The 11,625-nt window shown below is 42.3% G+C and overlaps 1 non-coding gene across 1 annotated transcript; it reads right to left on the bottom strand.

Annotated features, from left to right (window-relative positions):
• Window positions 1-367: 367 nt before the first annotated feature.
• Window positions 368-440, bottom strand: TRNAK-CUU (transfer RNA lysine (anticodon CUU)). Its single transcript has one exon. It is a non-coding gene; the product is annotated as a tRNA-Lys (tRNA).
• Window positions 441-11,625: the final 11,185 nt, after the last annotated feature.

Below are 11,625 nucleotides of genomic sequence, written 5' to 3'. Positions count from 1 at the left end.
GCACGTCATGCCCGGGGTGAGGGGTAACTGGGAGTTACCCGGAAGGACAGGGGCTTCCGGGTGGAGCTCGTTTCTCTTGGCCGGTGGTATCGTATTCTCTTCCCTTGTTATTTTCCCTTATCATTGTTGTAGCTGATAGTAGCGGTGGTGATTTGTTGCTGGACTGTTTTTGTCTCAACCCGTAGGAGTTGCACTCTCTCAATCCTCCTCCCCGTTCCTCCGGGAGCGGGGAAGGGGAGAGCCCCGGTGTGGGGAGGCGGGGGGGGGAGACGGACACGGACCTCGATTGTTGTCAGCTCGGCACCACTCACTGGGAGTGAGTGAACAAGCTACCTGACTGGGTTTAAACCACGACAGTTCATTTTGGCGCCCAACGTGGGGCTCGAACCCACGACCCTGAGATTAAGAGTCTCATGCTCTACCGACTGAGCTAGCCGGGCTGGAAACACAGCCCTACCATTTGCCATGGACTGATCCAGAATGCGCTGGAACAGGGGCAAGCTCCAGAACACCTGCAATACATTGATGACATTATTGTATGGGGCGATACAGCGGAAGAAGTCTTTGAGAAAGGGAGGAAAATAATCCAAATCCTGCTGAAAGCCGGTTTTGCCATAAAACGGAGTAAGGTCAAGGGACCTGCACAGGAGATTCAATTTTGGGGAATAAAATGGCAAGATGGACGTAGGCAGATCCCCACAGATGTGATCAACAAGATAACAGCAATGTCTCCACCAACTAATAAGAAAGAAACGCAAGCTTTCTTGGGTGCAGTGGGGTTCTGGAGAATGCACATCCCAAATTACAGTTCGATTGTAAGCCCTCTCTATCATGTGACCCGGAAGAAGAATGATTTTAAATGGGGCCCTGAGCAGCAACAAGCCTTTGAGCAAATTAAACGCGAGATAGTTCATGCAGTAGCCCTTGGACCAGTCCGGACTGGACCAGATGTAAAAAATGTACTGTACACTGCAGCTGGGGAGAACGGTCCTACCTGGAGCCTCTGGCAGAAAGCTCCAGGGGAGACTCGAGGTCGACCCCTCGGCTGTTGGAGTCGGGGATATAAAGGATCTGAGGCCAGCTATACCCCAACTGAGAAAGAGATACTGGCAGCCTATGAAGGGGTTCGAGCTGCTTCGGAAGTGATTGGCACTGAAGCACAGCTCCTTCTGGCACCCCGGCTGCCCGTGCTGGGCTGGATGTTCAAAGGCAGGGTCTCCTCTACACATCATGCAACCGATGCTACATGGAGTAAATGGGCTGCACTAATTACACAACGAACTCGAATAGGAAATCCCAGTCGTCCAGGCATTCTAGAAGTCATCATGGACTGGCCAGAGGGCAAAGATTTTGGAATGTCACCTAAAGGAGGAGGTGGTGCGCGCTGAAGAGGCCCCACCATATAATAAACTGTCAGAAAGTGAAAAGCAGTATGCCTTGTTTACTGATGGCTCTTGCTGTATTGTGGGAAAGCATCGGAGATGGAAGGCAGCTGTATGGAGTCCTGGACGACAAGTTGCAGAAACTGCTGACGGAGAGGGTGAATCGAGTCAGTTTGCCGAGGTGAAAGCCATCCAGCTGGCCCTGGACATTGCTGAACGAGAAAAGTGGCCAGTACTTTATCTCTATACTGACTCATGGATGGTGGCAAATGCCCTGTGGGGGTGGTTGAAGCAGTGGAAGCAGAGCAACTGGCAACGCAGAGGTAAACCCATCTGGGCTGCTGCACTGTGGAAAGATATTGCTGCCAGGGTGCAGAACCTGGTGGTGAAGGTACGTCATGTAGATGCCCATGTACCCAAGAGTCGGGCCACTGAGGAACACCAGAACAACCAACAAGTGGATAAAGCGGCTAAGATTGAAGTGGCTCAGATGGACTTAGATTGGCAACATAAAGGTGAATTATTTTTGGCCCGGTGGGCCCATGACACTTCAGGCCATCAGGGCAGAGATGCAACATATAGATGGGCCCGTGACCGAGGGGTGGACTTAACAATGGACACTATTGCCCAGGTTATTCATGAGTGTGAAACATGTGCTGCAATTAAACAAGCCAAGCGGTTAAAGCCTCTTTGGTATGGAGGACGATGGTTGAAGTATAAATATGGGGAGGCCTGGCAGATTGACTATATCACACTGCCACCAACCCGCCAAGGCAAGCGCCATGTGCTTACCATGGTGGAAGCAACTACCGGGTGGCTGGAAACATACGCCGTGCCCCATGCCACTGCCCGGAACACCATCCTGGGCCTTGAGAAACAGATTTTGTGGCGACACGGCACCCCAGAGAGAATTGAGTCAGACAATGGGACTCATTTCCGGAATAACCTTATAGATATTTGCGCCAAAGAGCATGGCATTGAGTGGGTATATCACATCCCCTACCATGCACCAGCCTCTGGGAAAATCGAACGGTACAATGGGCTGTTAAAAACTACACTGAGAGCAATGGGTGGGGGAACTTTTCAAGCATTGGGATACACACTTACCAAAGGCCACCTGGTTGGTCAACACCAGAGGATCTGCCAACAGGGCTGGCCCAGCCCAGTCAGAACTGTTACATATTGTAGAGGGGGACAAAGTTCCCGTGGTGCATATGAAGAATTTGCTGGGGAAGACAGTCTGGGTAATTCCTGCTTCAGGTAAAGGCAAACCCACTCGTGGGATTGCTTTTGCTCAGGGACCTGGATATACTTGGTGGGTAATGCGGGAAGATGGGGAAGTCCGATGTATACCTCAAGGGGATTTGATTTTAGGGGAAAACAGCCAGTGAACTCAATTGTATGCTGTTGCCTGCTGTGTAATGCTTTTATAGCCCATCAACTAGATGTCTCCAGGTCACCAGCGACTGGCCCTGACTTCCCTCCAGCCATCATCCCAACAGAGAATGAACTTTGAACATCATGGACCGAATGGACTCGGCAGCATTATAGGGATTGGTCCATGCACTAAGAAAATGATTTTTCCTCTTGGTCTGTATGTATATGGATGTATATATGTGGGAGAGCGATGGTGTATTGAAAATGTGGGATCTGAGCACGACGTGAATGGTATGGAATAAGGGGTGGATAATGTCCTGGGTTCCGCAGTAGCAGTCATGTTTTTCCTTTGTGTTAACTGGTACAGTGCTGTGTTTTGACTTCCAGTTTGAGAACAGTGTTGGTGAAGCCGATGTTCTCGGTTGTTGCTAAGTGATGTTTACCCTGACCAAGGACTCTGTGAGGCTCATGCTCTGCCAGGGAGGAGGGGAGGCTGTGAGGAAGCAGAGACGGGGCGCCTGACCCGGGCTAGCCGGGGAGGTATTCCATACCACAGCACGTCATGCCCGGGGTGAGGGGTAACTGGGAGTTACCCGGAAGGACAGGGGCTTCCGGGTGGAGCTCGTTTCTCTTGGCCGGTGGTATCGTATTCTCTTCCCTTGTTATTTTCCCTTATCATTGTTGTAGCTGATAGTAGCGGTGGTGATTTGTTGCTGGACTGTTTTTGTCTCAACCCGTAGGAGTTGCACTCTCTCAATCCTCCTCCCCGTTCCTCCGGGAGCGGGGAAGGGGAGAGCCCCGGTGTGGGGAGGCGGGGGGGGGAGACGGACACGGACCTCGATTGTTGTCAGCTCGGCACCACTCACTGGGAGTGAGTGAACAAGCTACCTGACTGGGTTTAAACCACGACACATGACAACCTGAAATCCAAATACCTTTTACCCAGATATTTCTTTTTAAGAGCACAAGCAGTATCAGTGGAAGGTAACTGAGCTGGACCACTGGTTTTACCCAAAAATGTTCAAAAATTCTTTCTTCGAATACATATAGAATAGAAGTTGGAAGAGTAATCAGTCAAGATTGAGCTGGGCTAAGCAAAAGGTTAACCTTTCTGAAAAAACATTATTTCAGTTTGAGATATGACTTCGCACCAGACCAGACCAGGGTCTGTTTCCAAACAAGCATTTGGATATGTTAGATACCATAAGACCTATGCAAAAAAAAAAACAACAAAACAAAAACAACACTAATTGACAGCAGAATTTAAAACTCAAAACAGAATCAAAACTCAGAGTTTAGATATCTAAAGCAATCTAGAAAACTTTGCATTGTGTGGGACATTACTAGGAGATAGCTATTAGGAAATGCTAAACACATAACTGCATTGGAAGTCTCAGTCCTCTCTGGAGGTTAAATGCGAGGCTGAATCAGGTTGGGAAAAAAGCACACCCATTCCCTCCAGGCTGCACAGTCTGCACTGTATTCCCGAGTGTTTAAATCAAAAGTTTAAAAAGTTTAACTTTGCAAAAGTCTCAACTTCAGTGAAAAAGCCTGGCATAAGTACCATGACTTAATTCCCTCCTCTGGGTAAGCAGATAAAACATTCATTTTTCACCCCAAATGAAACATGCATTTTTCGCTACACATAGGCAGTACTTACACGGCTGTGGGCTCACTGTATGGCACATGATGCAGGAGTTCAGAACTTAGAATCAGCAAGGTGGGATGCAAAACTCGAGCTGTAGTGGATAGTCTACCTGTCAAGGAGAAGGAAACCTGAGTTGAAGTCCATGTTTAGACAGTAGTAGCTAAGGAAGAGGTTGTACCTAGGTGAGCTGTGCCCTGGCCATGCTGGGGCCAGAAGACTACTGGTGCTCAGCAGGTCCCATAGGGCCAGACTCAATGGGCTCTTGGTTGGCAGCTCACCAGAGGTCACAGTGCTACAGCTCCTTTCTAAATAAACCAAATTTGTTCCTTGGCACATGCAAACCTTTTATACTGCACTTCATTCTACAAGGAAGAAAAAAAGGGAGAGTGTGTGTGTGAGGGATTTTAATCTGGAAATGATACATAAAAGTATGGTGGGTTTTTTGGATTTTGTTGGCTTGGCTCAATTTGGCTTTTTACTTTAGAATGTCTTATTTAACTATATGACGCTATTTTTTTTGAAAGGGAAGAGTCTCAGAACTCAGCTGTGCAGCTTTGGGGATTTATCAGAAGACTGAAGATTTAGCAAGAAGCTTGTTTTCAGTGGTCCCTCAATATTTTTAGTATCGTTCAATTTCAATGTACTCATGACAATTTTATTTGTTTCCCATTCAGTGGCAGGCTAGAGATAAAAACACCTTTGAAGAACTGGGTTTTTATGGATATTAATGTAGGTTGCTTTTTTCTTTGTGTTCCTTAAGTACAGCCTAAAATTCAGACCATCTAAAGGCAAATTTCTAGTGGTAGCATGATAAGATTGCAAGACTTGCAAGACAACAACTATTTTTCAAGTAATTTCTGTTACCAATGACACAGATTTTTCAAACAGAAAACGTACCTCTACTGTACTGTACTATCCTGCGTGCTGCAATTCCTGTGACAGATCTTGGAGCTGCACAAGTCAAAGGCAATGTTTTCAATAAATTTGAAATGGATGGTACAGTGCCAGACCAGCATTAGAAAGAACATTTTAAGAGTAATTTCCTAAGGCTGCAAAAAGCAAAAATTAATGGAAATGTAGCTACATTTTCCATATCTCCCAGCGAATCAATCTCTGATCTTGTTAGACATCACCTGTCTGATAAAATGAAATACTTCACCAGGAACAATTCTCTGGTCTTTTTGGAATTGGCATAGAAGTTTTTTATGAAATGTGTTGCTTGATTTAATTTCTGGCATGATGATCTCTCTCCCTTGGTAGATTTTACAGTTACTTGAAAAGAAGAAAGATGACAGATTTCATCTATGTGACAAAATCTTCCTCAATGAAGCAAACTGGAAATTTTATCTAATTCCAACTAGCATGAATGAACACCACAAAGATAATAAGTAAAAAGAAATTTTTAATGGTATTTAGGTATTACGTCAACTTTCATTGGGAAATAAATTAATCTACAGAAATAATATTAGCATCACCAGACAACTTCATGCCCAGACTAGGAAGGAAATACTTAGAAAATGTTCAATTAGACAGAATCTTTAAGCTTATCCTTGCATATAATTGAACAGTGGACATACAGACATATAAGTGCTCCTCATTTATGGCTGAAACAAATAATTTTTATTTGAGCACAGCTCCACTAATACCATGGGGGAAATTTAAAATCTCCCTGTGAGACTCTTTTATATTTCTCTTAGTTTCTGCTTGAATTGCCTGCTCCTTCTTTTTTCTACTACAGATTTTAGCCATGATTTTCTCTACACCTCATGTCTTCAGGTCTAGGGTAGAAAATTCGATTCTTATTTATTATTTCTCACAACTGGCAAGACTTAGTAAATTTGCAGCCATTAATATGAGTATAAATGTTTTGTAACTTTTAAGATACTTGTTTTCCATCTTTGTCATTGGCGCAGAAGCTCTTTGGATAAATGGACAAGCTCAAAAGATGCCCAGTTATCTAGTAAAATATTTAATCAAGCTTTGGGCTTACATGGCTATAGTGGCTTTACAGGATGAAATGTTTGCTTTTTGTGCATATGGAGATTGAAAATTCTGTACAAAATTTAAAAAAATAATTAAAAATATAGTTACTTAAATGTTGGGTTTGTCTGTTAGGATGTACAATGTAGAACAACACGCTTTAATTCTGTATCCTATTCCATCCTGCAAGATTACTGCAGATTATTGTGCCTCATTATGTATTTAGCAAAACCAACAAACAAGTGCAGCAACTGAATAACTAAAGAGAATCACACACATGTGAAACTGTACAGGAAGAGCCAGAAGTACTGAATTACAAGCTAAAAATCTTTATAGGAAGAAGCAGCTCTCTGAAGTTCATCTGTGATCCTGTGTTTGTCTGTGAGGGTAATTGTTTAAGTAATTATGCTAAGAGTTGCCTACATTTAATGCATAATCTGCTAAATAAATTTGTGTTTCAACAGATGTGTCTCTTTGTGAAGCTGAAAGGGCTGCTTCAGCACAGGGATGGGAAAGTGGCACTTCAGTAGCCTCATTTGTTCCTTTCTGCTTCAATAAATTTCTTGAAGATGCTACAAAATCTACTGAAAACAAGGAATGAATGAATGAATAAAAAGAGAACTTCTAAGAGAAGCCATCTCTCCTCCCTTCAGTGGAAGTCATCCGAGATCTCTGTTCTGTCTTCCAGTAGTGATACAAGTTCTGCCCATCCACCCATACACATCTCCTGTGAGTGCCTGTAAAGTATTTTGCTTTCATTCAATTCATCCCTTATGTAAAGAACAATTTCTCCCTTTTGACCTTTTCAGCTCTTTCACAGATAATTTAAAACTTTAGTGTTTCACTCTTGCGAAGACTATATTTAGACATATTGTCTAGGGAAAACATTTTCCAGATAAATACCAACAAGAACAGTCAAGAAATAATGAAAATCAGTAGGTTGAATTTTGTTCTAAACTGATCTTCATTTTATGCTGCATAAAATTTTAGCCAAAATAAAATGCCAAATTAATTTCTTTCTTCCTCAGCTCCATTATTTGTAAAACTAGAATATCAGTCTGCAACTCATGGTTGCAGTCTCTTTTCTAGAGCTTCAGGAAGTCATCCAGTGCAAATATTAAAAATGTTTGAAGAGTACAAGTCTTTAAGAGTTGATGGAAAGTCTTACTGGGTAAGGTGACTCCCCCAGGGCACCCCCCATGCTATCCAGCATTCAGCAGGATAGGATGCAATATCAAACATTCCTACACATCATAGGTTAAGGTCACTTCTGGAGCATACCATTCCCTTCTGCACTGCATGGAGACTGTAATGCTGCAAGTATCAATCAACAGTTTGGTACGTGCTCCTTTAGATCTTTCTAGCCTTTCTGCTGCACAGGATCTTCTTGATCCATGAAGATCTTGCAAGCTGCATCACCACCTTTCCTGAAAAGACATGACATTCGCATCCTCTCTGTTATGAGCCTCAGCATTAAATGAAATCTCAGTGCACAGAACCAGCATATCTCTATAGCACTGTAGAAGGAAACCACACAGGAACCCATGTGTCTTCTTCATGAGGCAAGTAAATGCATCTGAAATTCAGTGACTGCTGGGGCAGCCACACCACAGCTGGGCAGGATTGTCCCTAGCCTACTGGACCTTGATTTATCCATTTTGTCAGGTATTTTTCATTCACATACACAGCATGATTTTTGATAGGTCCTGCTAGTGCATACATGTCCTGTGCATTCAGCATCCAGATCTAGCAGAGTCATTCAGGCGTTTGCTGAGACCTTTTCGGAAGATTTCCTGGGACGTTGTGTGGCTGACAAAGATGGGTCTAGTAGGACATAGATCTCCCACTGAATTTTCTGGCAGGCTTGAGGCACTTCATATTGACTATTTTAGGAGAACTCAACGGGTACATCTACTGGCATGCCTTCATGTCTGTTCCAGAGGTGCTCCCCTTGCTAAAAAAGTAAATAATTTTTATCAGCACCATGGACACTCGCACAAGTCAGGAAAAAGTACTTCATCTTAAGGGTGTTAAAAAAGAATGTGATTGTTTAAGAACTGCAGGGATTACTTATTTATATTAGGAAAGCCAGTGTATTAGTGAGCTTTAAAAATAAAACATACTGTTTCCACTAAGAAACCACAATGAATATGTAGAGAACCTGATAAAATTTATTTCTTTATTGTATGATTATTGTACTGAAAAAGTGCAGCTGTTCCCCTCCAATTTCTGTGCATTAAAAGCTTCTCATGTTTTCAGAAAATGGACAGGAATTTCCCTTACTGTATCTTCATTTTCAATGTATCGTGATTCTACAGTGTTACGTTGAGTAGAAGGTGGAAGGTGTTTTTTCTTTTCTCTGTAATACTTTCTAAATTCTCCAGGACTGCTGTATCTCATCTTGCATAACACAGCAGATGGGAGAGAGAACAGAGTGGGGCAGAATCCAGTAACATCCTTTGGATGGTTGGACTGGCAGATTGCAAGAAACTGTGTTGATGGTACCTGCCAAGTCACCAATCGGTCTGAATCAGTTAATTGTCAAACTGGCACGCAACTCCTAGCAGGAAGCTTTGTGTCTCATTCCGGTTGGTCTTTTTTTTTTTTTATCAATACAATGTCACATTTATTTAAAAGGTAGCTTTATTCTTTTTGTATGAAGGTTCATCTTTTTGTTTACTGAGTATCCGTACTTCTGTAACTAGATAATCCATCAAAGTCAGTACAGCTTGATTTTGCTAGTGTTTAATGTTTTCTGGATAACAAATTGTTTTCAGGAAGTGAAAATATTATTCAGGGGAAGATATGTTTAAGGTATCAGAAATTAAAGCATCAGTGACAATACTGGAAAAGAAAATATGTTTTATTTCTTCATTAGCAACATCCTCTAGCCACTACACTTAGAAGTTCTATTTTCTGGTTTTGCATGTGCCTTTATCCAGCAGTAATATTGCTCTTGGCTTCATGTAAATGATGCTGTTTATGTCTTCATATTTATACATAGCATCAAGTTATGATATAGTATATATATGTAATACACTAACACAAATTAAATATAGTCTATAGCAGAGGCAACTCTTTCCTTGGGGATAATGATGTCCATCCCCACCAACCTTACTCCTATTAATAAAATCTTTCCAAGACTCATATCTCCCAGGGCAGAGGACATAATCCCACAATGGTACTGGAGCAGTAGGCACACACAGAGCCTACTGGAGCCTACAGCCTACAGGAGTTGCTCTGTTCAGCCCTCGTGGGGATCCCCACCACCTAGGAAGCATTACAATTGTTCTTTGTCCATACATTATTGTCTTCGGTCTTGTTTTTTGCATTGGATCTATCTCTAGCTCATCTCCCTGCCTACCCAAATGCCTGTAAAGGTACAAGCCCACAGCCCCAGCAGGAGCAGTATTTCACAGCACAGTGGGAGCATCCCATGTCCTCACACCCACTGACAAAATCTGGAGTAACACTGATTAAAGCTGCTTTGGAATGGACAGAAGCTACCTGCCTGGCTGCACCAGCACTCTCAAATCCACCATGTCCACACCAGTTTTTCAGCAACAGGTAGCACGCTTCAAAAGTGGGTTGGCAGCTGCAATGTGAGCTCTATGAAAAGAACTGCTCTTCAATAGGCTCACTTGGCAAAAAAGTTTATTTTTCACAAGTGTAACTTTCTTTAAGATTTTCTTTGTCACTATGTGGAAGACACGATATGATTTTAGCAGTGGGGCCTGGCCTGTAGGAAGCAGGTGTTCCCTTCCAGTCCCGCGTTCCCATCAACCATCTCAAGACATATGTCATTGTGCACAGAAAGGTAGTCTGAGCTGGAGCGAAAACGCATGTGTAACTAGCTAAGTTTGTATCGAGTGAAAAAGAGTTACAAATCTTTCAGAAAAAAAAAATAAAATTAAATAGTGCAGCCTGTGCAGCATCTAGGAGAATCTTCTAACCTAAGATGGCCCCAAAGATTTAACACTGGATGTCATGGGTCACATACATCCTTTAAGTGATGAAAGACGCTAGGTCCTATCAAGCATAGATCATATATTATTAATACCAGATCTTTATAAGAGATCTGATGTGGTGTCTCCATTTCTTGCAAAGTGACTAGTACAAAAAACATGGATTTTGTGTCAGGGTTATGACACTTAAGGAAGAAAATATTGGAAGTCTCAGCATCCAATGATAATGATGATAATGATGTGCATAGCGTCTTCTCATACAAAGTCAACCCGTGAAAAAATTTCTGATCACATTTAAATCAGCTGAGCAGGTTCAGGCCAGGCTAGTACTCTGTATCATCTGGCCACAGTGGCTCTAAGCTGGTAGCAGAAGCCCTGCCAGATGATGACTGAGTGGAGATCCTGAGTACTCTGTGGTCTGTCATATTCATGGTCTGTCATATTCATGGTCTGTCATATTCACGGTCTTAGCCTTTCTTAGTCTGCAGATATTATTCCCATCCACATCAGAATGGAAGGTGTTGAGGCAGTGTTAGATCTGGATCTAGCAAGCCCAAGCACTAGGGAGATCAAATGGCCACAACCCAAGAATAAGAGCTGCTGACATGATTTTCAGAACTACAGATCCTCTGAAGACCAAAGCATAAATGCACAAATGCAGATCTATCATGGAGGTGAAATCATTGTCAGCACGCAAAACTAGAGAATTGGATTGCACAACTTTTCTCAAAGCCAAACAGTCACATACCGAAATATAGAATTCCATATGAAATCTCAGTAATTTTTAATGTGTTTTAATCCAGCCCTTAAAGTTTATTTGGATACTTGCCATTCTGTCCCCACATCTGTGCATTACTGAATAGTATGTTAAACCTATTAAGAAGTTGCTTTGTGTTGGCTGAAGGATAGAGATTGAATTGCTGCACAAAAATTTTTCCACTGGTGAATTTATGGTGAGTGTATGGTGACTCTCTCTCTGCATTTGTCCAATTAATTTTGTTTCTAAACTTGAAAAAATCCAACTTGTATCAGGATAGTTCCTATTATACTTCAATGTGAATTTGATTACATTATACTACAGAAGTAGCACTGGCCTTCCTTCAAGTCTAGGTGAGAAGCTAATTGGTTTCAAACTGTTTTGAATATGCTGAAGTTATAGCTGTCAATTATTTTTGTGGAACAATAATAATTTCTCAGATTGAACTCTGCTTTATTAAAGAGCTTTAAAAGCTAAAATAATTAAATAGCTGACACTTTTTTCTTTGTTTTCCTC

This window comes from Pezoporus occidentalis, unplaced genomic scaffold (assembly GCF_034315485.1).
Source record: "Pezoporus occidentalis ecotype Australia unplaced genomic scaffold, CSIRO_AGI_Poc_V1 ctg54, whole genome shotgun sequence".
Classification (NCBI taxonomy): domain Eukaryota; kingdom Metazoa; phylum Chordata; class Aves; order Psittaciformes; family Psittacidae; genus Pezoporus; species Pezoporus occidentalis.
The sequence above is the reverse complement of the archived record's forward strand: the minus strand, read 5'-3'. Positions and strand labels throughout refer to the sequence as shown.